This window comes from Miniopterus schreibersii, assembly GCF_964146895.1.
Source record: "Miniopterus schreibersii genome assembly, chromosome: 1".
NCBI classification, from domain to species: domain Eukaryota; kingdom Metazoa; phylum Chordata; class Mammalia; order Chiroptera; family Miniopteridae; genus Miniopterus; species Miniopterus schreibersii.
The window spans coordinates 7785190-7802766 of NC_138101.1; the positions used below are offsets into that span (position 1 = coordinate 7785190).

Genomic DNA, 17577 nt, shown 5'->3' on the forward strand with positions numbered 1-17577 from the left:
GCTGAATCCAACCCAGAACGAGCAGAAAGGTGTGACCAGCATTCTCCAGGGATACGGAAGAAAAGCCCCTGCGGTGGGTTGAAAAGCAGCTCCCAAAAGCCACGTTCATTTGGTCTCTGGAAATGTGACCTTATAGGATCTCAACAGTGGATCATCTTGGTTTAGGGTGGGCTCTAAATCCAATGAGAAGTAAGAAGGGAAAGAAGCGGTGAGGAGGGAAGATAGCCACAGAAACACAGGGAAGGAGGCCGTGTGAGGACAGAGGCAGAGATTGGAGTGATGTGTCTACGACGCCAAGGACTGCTGGCCGCCACGAGGAGCCAGAAGAGGCAGGAGACAGACCCTCTGAGCCTCACCAACCCTGCAGCACCTTGATTACAGACTTCTGGCCTCAGGAATTGGGAGGGAGCACATGTCTGTTGTTTTGAGAGACTAGGTTTGCGGTAACATGGCAGAGTAGGTGCAGGAAACGAATCCCACCCGCCAGGAACTTGAAGAGATGATGGAAAACAAACTAAGGCCATGTGCTGTCCTGATCCTCAGGACCAGCCTGAGCTATACATGGATTGCAGGTGGCTCTGCTCTCCCTGCTGGGGCTCACATGGGACAGTCAATAAGAGATGAGGCCTCACCCAGCCCTACTGTGGCCCAGAAGGCCGCCCCAAGAGGAATCACAAGGCCAAGGACCGGGCTGAGGACAGGAAGCCTCGAGTGCCTGGAGCTGTCCCCCAAGCTGGAACCCCACCACAGGGTCCCTCCCCTAACCCTAACCCCACAGCAGGGTCCTGACTCTAACTCTAACCCCACCCCTACCCCTTACCTACTGTCAGGTGACAGTTTTATGGAGACAGGCCCTTTGGGAACAAATCCACAGTATTCTGCAAAATCTAAGGAGAGGACAGACTTGGGATTTCTCACAGCAACAGCTTGGATGTGCGCCAGCCCAAAGCAGCGCGGCTGTTTTGCCTCGACTCGCCTCCCACAGAACACGCAGCAGCTGCTTTCTGACAGAGCCTCACTGTGCTTTTAAAAACGGAGGGAAGGCAAAGAAAAGGACCTTATTCCACCCAAACTGGTAGCTCGGGACTCCCTTTTGAAAAGCGGGGAGGTCTGAGGGGTGGGCATATGCCGAGGCAGTTCATTAGTCCCCTGAGCTCAGATCATCACTCCAGGGTATCTGGGGACGTCAAGGTCACCCAACCCCATTTAATTCTGTTTGTAGAGGAGTAAAGTGAAGCCCAGAGAGGGTGAAGGATGTGCCAAATGCCACACAGAGATAGGGAGAGGACTTGTGTCACAGCTCAGCTCTTCCATCTCTAGGCTGGCCCTGCTGAGTGTTCTCAGGGTGACCTTGAACTAGCATCTCACAGAGCTAAGAAGAGGCATCTCCATCACACTGGAGGCGAGGTCTCCTGATTTTGGCTGAGCAGCAGTGGGGGGGGGGGGGGAGCATTAGCATTCCTGGAGCCCTGGCAGTGTGCCAGCCTTGGCCACATGCTGTACCTGGGGTGTCCACGCTGTCCTGACAAACCCAAAGGTTATCATTTTAGGGCTGAGGACACTGAGGTCTAGAGAGGAGGAACCATTTGGCTACTTTCCAGCAGACCCGGGATCTCCTGATTCTCCATTTGGTGCTGTTTCTGCGACACCTGCCCATCCTGTCCCTGCAACATGGATAGGAGGCAGGAGTAAAAGAATCATCGAGGGCTTTGGAATCAGGCAGAGCTGGGTTGCAGGCTGGACAGACTTTGACCTTGGGCACCCCCCAGAGCCTGGCTTCCTTCGTCTGCAAGGCTGACTCATGGGTGGCCAATGGGTTTCTTCATGGGGAGCAAGGGTCTAGAGAGGGCTTGAGAGGGATTCAGAGGCCACGTGCAGGCCTGGAGAAAGAGCAGGGTGGGGCCCATCAGCAGTGACTGCCTGGACGAGGTGGAGGGAGCACTGGTGACGGTCCCTCATACAGCTGTCCCCGACTGGCCTCAGGCTTCGCGTCCTGTGTGCACTTTTATATTGTGGAAGCACATTGCAGGTCACAGCCTGGCTTTTGAGGCCAGTTCCCCCCCCTCAGTGGGCCTCTTGGCCTTTTGCACCATCTGGGCCCATGCAGGATGACAGCCAGAGAACTGGTAGAAGACAAGGGTAGTTCAGTGCATCACTGAGGCTCACGTTCAGACATGCAGGGCAATAAACCCAGTGGGAGCCGCGGTGCTCTCGTAAGAAGCACCTGAGGCTCCAGGACATTGCCATCTCGTCACCCCCTAACTCCTCGCCTTCCTTACCTCTCTGCGTCTCTCCTTCTTACCCATCCTTAAAGGGTCTTGCACTTTGTGAAACCTTTCAAGGGAGTCCTGCCCTATCCCTTGCACCCGACAACCCATCCTATACCAACATGACATGTCTCATGTGTGGGCTATTTCAGACGCCCTCCAGGTGGGCTTCTGTACATGATATAGCAGAAGGGACTCTGTACTTAAACTTGGGAATGGATCTTGCCCTTTTAATTTATGAGCTCTGCAACCTGGGGGCATGTCTCGACCTCTGTGAGCTTGCTTTCCTCACCTATAAATGAGGTTGTGTATATGACTAAGCAAAAAGGTAGATGCGAAGAGCCTTGAATATTGCCTAGCACATAGTAGGTGCTCATAAATGTTATTCAGCAACAGTGCATCTGCATTAGATGGCGATCTCACAACACTGAAAATAAAAACAACAACAAAATCATGGTGATGAAATTATTACAGGGCAGATTCATGTGAAATATCTGCAGAGTGAAATATTCAGGGCAAGGAAGATTCGACTCATTTAAAGTACTCCTGAAATCAGGGAAGCCAGGAAGGTTCAGTGTGTGCTGGGTGGAAAGACCCAGAAAACCCGGGTTCTGACTCAGGTTCTGGGGCTTGGATATAAGGTTGGCAAGATGTTATCTTACTTAACCATGATTGCAGTACCTGGAAAGTGGGGACAACTGCACCTGCCTCTGAGAGGTCTGAACTAATTACGTGAAATAAATCGTATTTAGTGTCTGGGACAGAGCAAGCATTCAGTAAATTAAAGCTACAGGCGTTGCTAATTTTTTATGCTCTCTACTGGACAGTTTACTTTGTTAAGTAAACCTATTTTCTCATCCTTAAAGTGATAAACATGATATTTTTTCTATCTGATTCAAATGAGATACATCGGCATGCAAGTTTTTGGTGGAAATCAAATTCTGGACAAATCTGAACTAGTGTTATGAAATGTCTTCGTGTCCATCTGGTTTAATGTAAATTCCTCTTCTCACATTAGGGCCATGACTAGAATACAGTAAGAGACTGGCCAATCCATCTTTGCCAAATGTTGAATGAACAATAAAGATATTAACAGCTACCACTTGCAAAGTCTCTACAAAGAGCCTAAAACCATCTTCAAAACTGAATAGTCACCTTTCATTCAGTCTCCCAATGACCATACACCCTGTGCAAGCTGTGGATGATGTTTTCAATGCCCATTTAGCTGCTGAAGAAATAAATTAATATGCACCCAGCACTTACTGAAGGCTAGGCTCATGCCAAATATTTTACAGGTATTGTTTTACTCTCTGGCCCTAGGGTAGTGTCATGATTAACACGCAGATCCAGGAGCCAGTCACCCAGGGTTTGAATTCTGCTTCCTTCATCCCACTCTAGGCAAATTACTCAATGTTTGGGCCTTAATTTCTTCACCTATAAAATAGGGATAATAATAGTACTTACTTTATAGGGTTGTTATAAAGATCAAACAAGTTAATACAAGTAAAACTCTTAGGAAACTCCTGGCACATAGTAAAGGCACCATAAATGTTAGTTATTATTAAGATTATTGTCTTTCGATTAATAAAATATCCCATGAAAGCAACTGGTAACTAAGGGGCAAACTACATGAGTTCAAAAAACCTCACGAGCAGTCTCTAAAACCTGCTTCAGGACGAGCCTGAACTCACACCTCAGTGCCAGGACCCTGCACGCCGGGCACTGCGCTAAGTGTCTTACACATTCTATTGGGCTGCAGCCTTTAGTGCAAGTGACAGAAAGACAAGTCAAAAGGACTTGAGTAAAATAATCTATTTGCTCACGTGACTGAAAACCCAAAGGATTCAAGTGCAGCTCAATCCAAACAAAGTCGTTGTAACTCTGTTTCCTTTGTTTCTGTCCCCTCCACTTTGTTTTCTGTTGATCTTCAACAGGCTGACTTTGCACATGGCACTCCCAGCAGCTAGAGACCTGCATCCTAGCTGCCCTCTGGAGCAGGGAAGGAGAAATTCTCTCTTAAGAGCTCCAGGGGTAGTCCTGGGCATGGTTCTCATTGGCCTCGCTTGGGTCACATGCTCATCCCTATATCAGGAAATGGGGCCAATTCCACAGAATGTCATAGGCTGAGCTCAGACTTGGATGTGCTCAGAGAAAACCTAAGACAGGGAATAAATGTAGAGCAAAATAAAGCAAGAGCCACCTACAGGGTCCTCAAAATTCTGTAAGCAAGATGTTGTTCTTAGATGTGAAACTGAAGGTCAGGGTAGTTATGTAATTTGACTAAGATCTCATGGCCAAGAGGGGACAGAGCTGGGACCTAGTCCAGAACTCCTGGTTCTTGTCCTGCGCCCACTGCCGTGCTTCTTTGACTTCATTGATCTTCCAGTCCAGGATGGTCTAGCCTATGGACCACCAGGGCCCTTCATCTCCACTCCCCACCTCAAATATGCAGACGGATTTGCAGCTGCCTTGGAGGGACCAGACCACGTGGCTAGTTCATCCTGTGCTTTCTCAGTCAACTAAAATCTGGACAGACTTCAGTTTTTAATCAAGTCCTTCCAGCTTACACTCCTGTTGACTGCCTTCTCAAAGATACCTGGAGGAGTGAAAGAAGCCTGGCCGTTCAGCGGTGTTCTCTGAGCCAGTGATGAGGACAGGAGACGGCACCCCAAGCTCACTGCCGGGAACGCAAGAGTTAACAGAACGAGAACTGAGAACGGTGCCCTTGTTTACTCGTGTTCTAGTTTCTTTTTCCAACTGTACAATAGGGAAGGACTGCAAGACTTTCCTGCTGCTCATTAGCAGCTACAGCACAAAGGCGGAGGGATATATTACGAGCAAGAAGGAGCCACGCTGCAGGCAGGCCAACATCAACAGAGGCAGGGCTTGGCCTGGGCCTGTCAACAGGCCTCAGGGTCCCGCAGGAAACATCCTGCCTCTCCCAGGGTCAAAATAAGGAACAAGAACCTTTCTCATTCCCTTCGATAACAGGGGAGAGAACTTCCTTCAGGGGAAGAAAGGAGCTACTGCCTCGTTCTTCCCTCCCTCCCTCCCTCCCTCCCTCCCTCCCTCCCTCCCTCCCTCCCTCCCTCCCTCCCTCCCTTCCCAGATCATCCTCAAAAATTCTGGTTTGTGACCAAAGGAACTATGGGTCTGCAGGAGGGTAGTATTGCCACTTTCCCTTTTCAGGGACAAAATCATGAATCCGACTTCACAGGAGAAACCTTCGTTTAAAATCTATAAATGTAAAGTTGGTCGTTTTCTTTGTTTTTTTCCCCCCCGGTGTGATCTGCCTATAACACCAGACCGACTTCTTCCTTTGGGAGACGTCTAGGTCCCCAGGGCGGCAGGGTGCACAAAGCACTCGTTCCACTAAGAGAGCACATTGAAAGCCCTTGTGGATACTCAGTAGATAATTATTGAGTGAATAAGTAAATATTATAAGTAGGAGAACTCGGGAGTCCAGATTAGTCCTGTGCCCCGGGGTCTGCCCTTGGAGCTGGGACTGTGCACAGCTCTTAGAATAGGAAGCGGGGGCGAGGGCTTGGGTCTTCTCACAGCGCCCTCTCGTCACACACACCCTGTGTTTAAGGCTCAACTTTAGCTGGCTCTGAACACTGGTCCATTAGGTTCTTGGAACTGTCAGGACTTTGCGGAGTTTGGGATTCCTTATGCTACTGAGTGTGCTTTTTCTCTTTGCTGTTATTACACTAAGTAACTTCTGGAACATTCGGCAATGTCTGGAGACATTCTGGTTGCCACAGTGGTGGGGTGTAATGGCACCTAGGGGGGGGGGGGCAGGGATGCTGCTAAACATCCTGTAACACACAGGTAACCCCTCACCCCATCCTGCACCATAAAACCATCCACCCAGAATGCCCCAGGGCCGAGGGCGAGGAATGGGGTCACCTGACTGGAGGTTCTTATTGAAAAGGAGGGGAACCACAGATATTAAGTGAGAACATTCTTCCTCTTTTGCGTTTCCCCCCATTTTCTGGAGGCCCATTCAGTTCTGTGGGTTATCTGTGCCTGGGGCACAGAGAGAGCCCGGAGGGAAATTAGAGCAAAGATCAATAACAATAATAACAGTAACGACTCGCATGTGCAGATCACTCCGCTGTTTACCAAGCGCTCTCTCATACATGAACTCAACCAGAGCTTCGCCGGGAAGGACGCCCGAAAGATTTCCCTGAGAATATTTCCCACTTACGCATTTCCACAATTAACGGTTTCAAACAAGTTACAAACAGGTGAAGCGAACGACCTGTGGTCAAACAGAAAAGCAACTACCTGATGGGAAACTGTAGTCATCTATCAGCGGCATCCGCTCGCGCATCCCGGGCTGGCTCGTTCCTGCGGCACCTGCCAGGGGCGCGCCAGGGCAGAGAGGGGGCAGTGCCCTCCACCTCTGAGATGCCAAGGTAAGAGGGGTCCTCGTGCCGGAGGTGTCAGGAGAGGGACCCAGGTTTCCCCAGTGGTAATTCAGGGGAACCTTTCATTCACTGAGTACTCTCGGATTGGGCTGGGCTGGTCCTTGGGTGGGGGCTTACACACTGTGATTTCATTTCTGAGCACCATCTGCCAGGTAAGGATTGTCTCTCACCCGCACCTGATGGATAAGAAAGCTGAGAAGGAACACAACTGCCCCAGATCGCACCAGATTTGAACCCTGGCCTGTCTGCCCCCAGGGCATGCATCCTCTACGATGTCAGTGGAGATCTGCCAATGCTTGGTCCTTGGTACATAGAAGATACCAAATCTGCATTTGTTATTATTGTCATTTTCCTAAAGAAAATTAAAGAAGCAAAATCCCGAATATTTACACACACACACACACACACACACACACACACACACACACACACCCTTCTTGCTTCTTTGGTGAACTTGTCAATGGAAACAAAGTAGCACGTGGCTTCTGTTCCTATTCACCCCTATGATACCAAAATATCTGATTTATTAACCAGGAGCTGAAAAAAAAAACCCTCATTTGCTCTCATGTTTACATATGCGGGAGCTCTGCAAACAGTGGGATATTGACGTGACTAGCTTGTGTCCACAATTCTAAGTATTGTCACTGAACTTCCTCTGTGCCTTGGATGTACTCATTTTAAAAACTTTTTTATTTTGGAATAGCTGTAGGTTCACTTGCACATGTAAGAAATAATACAGGGAGACCCCAATTCCAAACATTCTTCACTCAGTTTTCCCCAATGGTGTCGTCTGGCACAACCCTAGGACAGTATGCCAACCAGGGGACTGTTGTTGCCATTGATACAGTTGCCTCGCCTTACTTGAATCTCACCGCTTTTATTATTTATTTATTTACTTACTTACTTACTTATTTATTTAAATCCTCTCCCGAGGGTACTTTTCCCCACTGCTTTTCAGAGAGAGTGGAAGGGAGGAGAGAGAGAGAGGGGAACATGATGTGAGAAAAACCCATCCACTGGTTGCCTCCTGCATGCGTCCTGACCAGGGCCAGGGATCGAGCCTGCAACAGAGATGCAAGTGCCATTGGCTGGAATCGAACCCAGGACCCTTCAGTCTGTGGGTCGATGCTCTAACCACTGAGCCAAACTGGCCAGGGTCAAATCTCACCACTTTTAAATGCACTCTGTGTGCATGTGTGTGCGCGTGTGCCTAGTTTATATAATTTCATCACACATGCACTCTTTAATTTTATCGCGTGATAAGTAGTACTCTTTTAACTTCAATATAAATCAAATAATAGTACTAAACGGTGATGAGGCACCTTTCTAATGCAGATAGAGTAATCCAACTGATTACTGAAGATATGCCAGGCACTTTTATAAAACAAAAAATACTACACAGGAAGAGAAAGAAAACCTGGCCCCTGCTGCCATGGAGATCGGGTCTCCTGGGAAAGGCAGGGATGCAGATAATCATAGGTGACTTCGAAATGAAAGAAGCCTTTTAATTAGCTGTAAAAATAATCAAGATGAATAGAGTTATATATTTTGGTGATTATAATATTGGCTTTGATCCCAAAGTCACTGAAACTCTTAACACTATATATGTCAATATATTAATAGCACTCATGCAACATATGTTCAACATTCTAAAATATTAGCTCTAATGATCTGTCAATATAGTGTCTGTGTATCTTTTCCCATTGTAACAATCCGATTCAATATGTTGAAACATAAAAATAAATCAACTCCAGATTTGAGTGATCCATGCATAGATTCCCCCTTCCTTCATCATAAGGTCATTTCAAATTCCATAAAATACATATATCTGCCTGTGCTTGATGAAACAAAGATGCTTGTCAGATGAGAAGAGAATGTTTGGCATATTGACAAGTGCCCTTTAAGCTTTTATAAATGATAAGAAGAACAGTATTTCATACCCACGCGAAAGCCCATACGGGGAGAAGCCGGAGGAAACGTGGTTTATCGCTGGGTAACCTCACGTCCACTGACCTGACGGTCAGGATCCCATGGCTGGGGAGGGGCGTGCTCAGCAGGGTGTGCATTTGTGTGTGAACCGGCCTCACCTACAACTGAATCCAAATGCATGTTTTTCTTTGTTGCTAAATCTAGCCCACTTTCTCCTGGAGCCCATTCCCAACTCAGTGCTCACGAGCCATGAGAAAACCCTGAAAGATGCTGATGCAGGAGAGCAGGACAAGACCGCAAAGCATTCCGTCTCCTCTACTCCGTCCCCATCGTTGCTAGAGAGCAGAGAGCGACTCCTGGGAAGGACCTGACATGCACGAAGGCGGAGCCTCCAGGCCAGGATCACAGCGCTGGCTGCTGACCTCTGAGCTGGAGCGTGTTCGTGGGCTCCTGCTTAGTGCCCGGCGCAGCAGCAGGTGCCATGGGCTTTCACGGAGGAACGCCTGTCCACCAGGGAGCGTTGCTCATGACCTCCTACTCACATGCCCAGGGCTGAGTTCCAGAGACACAGTCAGCTCTAAGGAATCAGCTCTACCTTAGAGAAGTTTACAGTCTAGTGAAGAAGCCAGAAATGAGCAGCATTTCAAAGGGGGAATAAGAATAACAAAATACCTGGCTTTTAAAAAGCATGTGGTCTAAGCTATAAACACTCTAAGAAAAACAAAAGGAAAGGAGGGGCCTGAGAGCCAAGTCAAGAAGGGGCTCTTGGCTATGGGGGAGTGTGCATTTAGTGCTGATGGCAGGAGGAGCCAGGCACCTGATTGAGAGGCCAGAATGGGGACCCTGCCTTTCGGTGTCTGAGTCAGACAAGCCGAGATCCGGCTCTTGGCCCCTCACTTACTAGCAGCGAGTTTGAGATCAGGATGACAACCAGCAGTGGACAGACAGAGCATACAGTGACTTCTGAGCACAGCCCCAGATCCGAGTCCCCAGGCAGGATGGCCGAGCCTGCGAAACAATGGCACCTGGAGCCCAACCCGTCGCCTCTTGGCTCTGTAGCTCTGTGGGGCACAGATACGAATTGTTGTGACATTCAGCTTCTCCACAGCAACACTGGAAAGGTTGCTGCAAGGGTTAACGTCTCTTGAGCAATTTTATGCCAAGCCTGCTAGGAAATTCTCTGTTTAACAGTAGAATGGAAGTATAATTGAATAAAGTGAACAGAACATATCACTGATTTGGGGGTGTTCTTACTCTCATTTGGTGATTAAGTGTCCAATCCATGCGTCCCCCAAACCTATGGTGTGCGCAGTGATGTTGGGCGCTGGTGGGGTTTCAGGGGTTCGGGGGCACCTCGCCCTGGCCTTCAGGTTTCCAAGTGGGATGAGCGTCGCTGGAGTCGGGCTCGGGCCTCTCTTGGGCCCCTCCCTCCCTCGGTCTCAGGGAACGTGGAATGGGCCACTTGGTAAATTCTGGAGGAGCCGGCGACTCATTTAACCCTCACAGCAATGCTGTAAGGTAGATACCACCGTGTGTCACGTCCATTTCAAAGGTGGGGAAGTGGGGCAAACAGAAGTTAGTGACCTGTTTGCAGTCACATCATGACCAGGGAGGATTAGGGGCAAGATGTCCATGTCCCTGGGCTGCCTTCAGCCCCTGTGCTCCGAACCTAAACACTCTACAGCCATTGCCAAGGGGTCGCTGAGAATGGGAGGCCAGGGAAGGAAGCGAGGAGATGGGTGGAGGAAGGCCGTGAGAATGTTCCAGAAAGAAGAGCTGGTGTGAATAAAGGGCCAGAGGCCGAGCAGCCAAAGGACTTCCCCCAGGGCCCCTGACAGCCAGCCTGGCCACAGCGGAGGCCTGTGCAGGGAGAGAAGGCACAGATTAACCCTTTTCTACTCAGAACATCTTTCTCTTCTTCCTTTCCCTCAATCAAAGCTAATTTCAACTTTCTCCTTCCTCTAGACTCGGTGAAATGAAAGGAGGGAAGTATACTCTGCTCCTGCCTTACCTTTCTTTTGCCAACTGCACTGAAAGACCACCTCTGGGAATGGGTACCAGTACTTGTCTTCCTAAAGCTTACAGAGCGAGCAATGAAAATAATCATCACCACTTACAGGATCCTTACAGCATGCAGGGAACCACAGCGAGGACTTTTCTCATTCACTGCCAGCAAAGATCGCCTAGGAAGGCACTGTCTCTCATTTAGAGGCAGGAAATGGGGCTCAGAAAGGCTAAGCAGCATGCCCGGTGCCACACGGCTAGCGAGTATAGAAGCAGGGACCTGAATCCTGGTCTATCCCACTGCGAGGCCATGTTCTCAGCCACTGTTGTATACTTGACTCTTCACTTTTTCAATGGGTAGCAGAGGGCACAGAACTGGGGAAAGGACTACTGCAAATGAAAACAAAAACAAAGGACCAGCCCTCATGCAATCCAACATATCTGCATTCTCTTACCTTACTATTTAGAATGAATGGTTCCTGATTCTTATACGGCCAAAAATGGCAGAAACATCTACACACAATTCAATCAAGTAGTAAACTTGGGACTTCACCATTAAGCTGAAAAGTCATAAGGAAATTGAACTGCGGTGGGCAGAATTCTAGGATGGCACAGCAAGACTCTAGCTATTGGCTATTCACTATAATAATAGTCTTGGTGCAGCTGTGGAGAGATTTGGCAGATGTAACTGAAGTCCCAGGTCGATTGTCCTAAAATAGGGAGATTATCCAAGTGGGCTTGGCCCAATCACATGAGCCCTTTAAAAGCAGAGAATTTTCTCTGGCTGATCATAGAAGAGGAAGTCAGAGAGGCCCAAAGTGTGAGAGAAATTTGAGGTGAAGGAAGGTATGATTTGGAGGGGATTCAAGTGGCCTCCAAAAGCTGAGAGCTGTTCCTGGCCAAAAGCACGCAAGAAAATGGAGACCTCAGTCCTACAACCACAAGAAACTGAATTCTCCCAACAACCTGAATGAGCCTGGAGCCCAACCCAGCTGATACCTTGACTTGAGCCTTATGAGACCCTAATGCTGAGCCCACCTGGATGTCTGACTTACAAAACAGAGAGAGAATGCATGTTAAAGTAAACCATTAAGTTCGTTGTAATTAGTTACACAGCAATAAAAACGAATACAAAAATTTCAGTGATAATGGGGATTGTTGAAATGTAATCTATCCCTCATTTTAATAAAATATATGCACCCCAGTTCTGCAAACTTTAGAGCTGGGGAAATCTACTTTCAGTGGCGTTAAGTTGAACTGCCTGGAGACATAGGAGATGGGTGCCTATTTATAAGTGAAGGATTACAGTCATATGCAGAACAGACTGTTTTCCCAGGCGACTATGTACCTTTTAAAAAGAGTTTTAATGTCATTTTGAACATTATTCATCAGGGTGTTTATTTTATAGAGACAGTGAGAAGACAATTGTGTAAGATAGTTGATGGGACTTAGTCTTAAATAAGTAAAGAGTGTATGTTCCCACATTATGATGTTTTGAATCCATTAGGAAAAAAGCAAAGCCACAGAAACGAGTCAGAATGTAACTTGACAAAGAAAAGACCCTAGTTTGGAGCCCACCAGCCCTGAAATGCAGGCTCTTTCATCTCTCTGGAGAATAAGAAATGAAGAAAATGGACAATAATGCTCACAGAAAGAAAAAGGGTGGCTGGGCTCTGCCAGCTGGCTCCTCCTTCAGTTTCAACCGAAAGCTCTGCCTCCTCACTTACCATTGAGCCTCATTACAAGATGGTATGAGGACAACCAATGTGTGTTGTAAAGCACTCAAAATAACGAAAAGTCTTGGTTGTTTCCCAATAAACATACATTCTTGCCCTCCCCTTGACTACCCACTGGTCAGTTAGGAATGCTGCTTCCTCCTCCTGATGTTTCTTTCCTGTGACAGCAGCTCGATTAATTTAAGACCCTTGGTGTGCTTGGCTCAGCTCCTCCCTTCCTCCTTCAAAAAGTCAGCTGTCCTTCCAGGGGCCAGCTCAGTCCCTAAGGAGGGGCCTACTGAAGGCCAGCTTTGCACCCAGTTCTGGGGTTCAAAATGAAAATCCCACCTGGGCAACAGACCTCACGCCAACTCCTCCAATAGGGTGATATTTCACCCGATCTTTAATGTTCTGTTTTAATTTTCTTCTTGTTCAAAACCAAGATGGGAAACAGAGTGCTGGTTACTGGAATTAGTCTTATGAGCTCCCAAGAACATGCCCAAGAATCAATAACGCATCTCCATTTTATTTTGAGGTACATGACTGAGCTACCAAAAGCAGACCCTCTGATCCTAGGACATGTCCCTTAGTGGATGTCCCTTCTTTTTTCAAATCCTCTGATAAATTACATGAAGTAGCTTTCTGCCTGACAAACTCACCCAACCCAGGAGCTCCCTATTCCAGAGATAAATGAGAAGGAAACTCAAATAAATGCTGATGGGGTCCAGAAGATAATAATGTCACTTTAAATAATCTATTACAAAGCCAAAAAGTGTATTTATCTCCAAATATATTTCTGTTTTGGAAAATTCCACTTGGAGATAACTGTGCAGCTGGAAAATCTCACAGAGGCCTACTTCCTGCCTTAATACTAATATTATGTTTTCCCCACCCCCAAGAGCTAACATCATTTCAAGTATAAACTAACACGGACTAAGACAAATGCCATGGTGATGTTCAGGAACACTCAAACTGAATTTGGGGGGAATTAAGACACCTGAGATGTAGAGCTAGTGCTGCCACTGATTAGCAATGGGGCCTGATCAAATCACTTGATGTCATTGATAAACTTTGGTTAACTAATCCGTAAAAGCAGTTGTTAGGACTGTAATCTACAGAGTTCCTTCCAGCTCTAAAATCATGTCCTTCAAAGTGCCAATTATCCAAGAACACAGGAGTAGAATTCATCAGAAAGGTGGGGAAGCATCCCCCCCGCAGAGGGTGAGTCCCACTGCCATCAGAAATTGTTCACATCAGGGAGGTGCCGTGATAGAAAAAAAGTAGAATGATGGGTTAAGTAACATTAGTATTAATTCAAGTAGCATTAGCTGCTGGAACAGATAAAACTCCCAAATCTCAGTGGTTTAGGACAACTGATGAACACCCTGGTGTGAGGGAGTTCGGCAGTGACTGAGGACCCCAGCCCCTCTGTCTTGTGGCCCTCATCACCCTTAGGGCCTCTAATGCTTCGATTCCATCCAGTGCAGAAACACAAGAAGGCACCTCTGCTTCTTAACCACTAAGCTCAAAAACAACACAGGTGACCTCTCTCATATTCTGTTGGCAGTAATGGGCCACAAGACTCGCCCAGACATAAGAGGGCAAGAAAGAAGATGTGGAACAGCAATGACTTTCCTCTATGGAGAATGGAAATCAGTCTTTGGGGAGCAATCGCCCCATCTTTCGGAGTTAACGTGATCTGCTCCTCATGGATACAAACTTTCTACTTTCTACTGTAACTTTCACATGAGCAACTGATCTTTGCCTTATCTGGTTTTAATTATGGGACACAAGTGTGCCAGATACAACAGCACCGTTCACGACTAAAATCAAGCTGACCTCAGCTGAAACCCAGGGCATGTTTTGCTCTGTGTACCTTTGCATTTGCGACGTGTGTGAGCAGAAACCCAAGCCAGAAGCTGCCAGAGGAGAAAACGTGACCGCAGTTCTTTCTGCCTAAATGTAATAAGGCATACGCACGAAGAATGGCTGGATTCAGACGGAATTCAACTCATCAAGAATATTCCACAAAATATGTATATATTCCTTGATTGCCCATTCATCATATTTTGGCTTATTGAGCTGTTGACAGAGTTATATTTCTTGTTTTTTGGGGGAGGGGAGGAAACACTTCGAAAAATTGTCATGTTATTATCTAGATAGCTGAACCTTGTTAAATTTGTTTTCTAAGGCACAGAAAAGTCTAGATTTAGTACATGTAGTTTTGAACTTGGTAGAAACATTCAGACTTTGGATTTTGTGCTTGATCACATCTCCACCACACATGACTATGTGTGAGATAAAAACTTATTAAACATACAAATTAAGACCTCCAGGCCAATAAGAAATATCAACTACAGCAAGGGTTGGAAACTCTTTCTGTAAAGGGCCAAATAGTAGCTATTTTAGGTTTTATGAGCCATGTAGCCTCTGTCCCCACTACTCAGCTTTGCCTTTGCAGCAGGAAAGCAGAAAGCAGCTAGATTTCATATGTAAACAAATAGGCACAGCTGTGTTCCAATAAAACTTCATTTACAAAAACAAGAAACATACTGGATCTGACCCACAGGCTGTAGTTTACAGATCCCTAAACTAGAGACAAGATGGCAGAAAACCCAAAATGGAAAACTCACCTATGACTGGGAGAGAGCCTCAGTTTTCCTCTTCCCTTTTGTAGATGGATCTTCTAGCTTTGTTTGGAACTTCTTGTGAGAAATAAATAGTGTTTCCATTATAAGCAGCTGATAAAGGGGAGAGGGATTCACCAGCTGCTAATGAACAGAGTTGGAGACCCAGGAGACCAAGTTCTAATTCTGGTTCTGCCAGTACGGGGCCTGTGAACTTGTCTGCCTCATTGAACTTCAATAGGCTTTTGTTTCTGCTTCCCTAAAATCGGGGAGTTAGGTGAGATTACCTCAGATATCTTTTAGATCTCTCAAGTTCTTTTTAGACTGGGAAGGAAGCTAACTGTGCTGGGAAAATGCTTCCGACTTGGACTCAGGGGGCACAGTTCTACAGCTAGCTAAGGATGTCACCTTGGGCCAGTTACGTAAACTCTCTAAGCCTCAATTTCATCAACTGGTCGATGGATCTCATACTCCTTACCTGACAGGTTGAAAGGAAATGAAACATGTGGAAGTAAGTGGGGGGAGGGGGCCACAGAGGCAGATTGCGTTTTGCAATGTGAGCCTAACCCAAATGGGATTCCATGGCGGGTTTAGAGAAACTTTCTTCAACCCATTTATCCTAATATAACAATCAAAGCTGCCCCTACCCTCCTTAGACTCTAGAAACCTTGTGAAGCAAGAGGTCATCAAAAAACAAGTAAAAGTAAGTGAAGCTATAAATGTGGCCTATCAAGGCTAAGCACTGGGTCTCAAGAACTCAGTTCCCACAGGGCAGAAAGCTCCACGCGGGATGCGGCCGCAAGTGGGGACTCACCCAACTCCCTTCTCCAGCACTCGCAGAACCACCGTCCAATCCCCCTTCCTTGGGGTTCTTCATCACAGACCAAGCCAGAAACCCACATCCTGAGAGAGGGCTGCCCAATGCACAGCTGGGACGGAAGTGTAGTGCCCCCACTGTGCCAGTCACCGTGCTGGCATCGTAGGTCCCCTCCTCTCTGTTCCTCCACAGCCTCTCTCTGCAGCGGGTGTTAGGGTTCCTGTTCCCACCGAGACAGGGGAGCGAGCCCCACAGGCTGAAACGACGGAGCCAAAGGCAAACCGCACAGCCCCACAGACAGGGCTCTGGCTTTGAGCATGAATCTCAACAGAGGAGAGGATCTTTGGGCAGAAATGAAGACTCACAGAGGCAGGGAATCTGATGTTGAACTTCCTCGTGGACCTGAAACTTAGGGGCTGTTCCCCCCAAACCACTGGCCTCTGAGAAAGTGGATAAGGCAGGGAGACAATCAGAACCCAAGTCACGGTACCAGATTGTTGTTCCTGACCTTGGAATAGAGCCGTGCACAGGGCAGGCAAATACCACGTGTTTATGAATGAATGAATGAATGAATGAATGAATGAATGAATGAATGAATGAATGAGTGAAGGACTGGCTTACATCCAGGTTGCCAGTACCATACTGCTCCTTGGATAGCAATGACTATCGTTTTGATTTTTGGATTTTGTGCATGTCTCTGCTCTCGCTACAATCACATTTTCATCCTTACACGCCCAGCTTTCACCCTTCCGAAGCCTGACCTCCGCTTCTCTTTGGCGTCACACATTTCTCTGGCTTCTGCCTCCCACCCGCCTTCATCTTCATCCCAAATGCTTTCAGAAAAAAAGCTTGAGAATAATTTTTTCACCAGTGGAATGTGGGGTGAAAGGGGAGAATTCCTTGTTTTTGTGTACACTTACATTGTATACCTTTCCTCCATAAACTTTTTAAAAAGCACTAATTTGAGTTCATTAATGTAATGCCATGTGCTTCTTGCTAAGAAACCTACTTTCAGTCTTGGGAATGGCGACAATAAGGGAGGGGGTTAAGGAATGGGTAAGCTAAGCCTGGGTTTCCTTAGAAACTAAGCAGCAGCAGACCCCATAGGAGGCTGTGTCCACCGTGATGGATGAAATGTGCCCTCGTTTCTACAGGGAACTCCCACCCCACCCCCACCCCAGCATCTCCCTCACGCGGGGCACTGTGCTAGGCCTGGGTCACACAGGAATCTAGGAAAACAGTTGAAATGTGAGACTAGGTCGTTCTAAGAACTGTCTCGGGAGTTTTCAGGAGAGAGAAGTTAGCGTGCTTTGGAACTGGAATTAACTTCGTTCGTCATAAACAAGGAGGGGAGGAACTGCGAATGAGCCTTTATCCGACTCAGCACACAGCACAGACAGGAGTCCCGGGAAACTCTCACGCTGAGTCAGCATCTGACAAGTGTCAGGCCCTGGGCTAGGTTTCTTTTTATATTAAATTTTAGCTTCAGAGCCACTTTAAGAGTCAAATTAAAAAACAAACAAACAAAAAAACAAGGCATAAAGACTTAAGCGAACTATTCTAAGTTACAAGATGCGGAAATGCATGACTGGGATTTGAACTCCAGTCTGTTGGACCCTGAAGCCTTTATTGCTTTTGTTATACACAGGAGTGGCCTCCACCCAGTAGGAAAAGAGCAGTTCAACAGTAGTCGGATGGGGAAACTTGGTAAGAACACAAAGGAAAGATCCATGAAACAAACATCTTTTGAATAAAGTGGGTTTTTCAGCGGAGATTCCTCTCCTC

General features: G+C 47.1%; 1 protein-coding gene across 11 annotated transcripts in view; it reads right to left on the reverse strand.

The window, feature by feature from the left end:
• Positions 1-17577, reverse strand: part of LDB2 (LIM domain binding 2) — a 307232-nt gene that overhangs the window by 121297 nt on the left and 168358 nt on the right. The gene's annotated exons all lie outside the window — the stretch shown is intronic.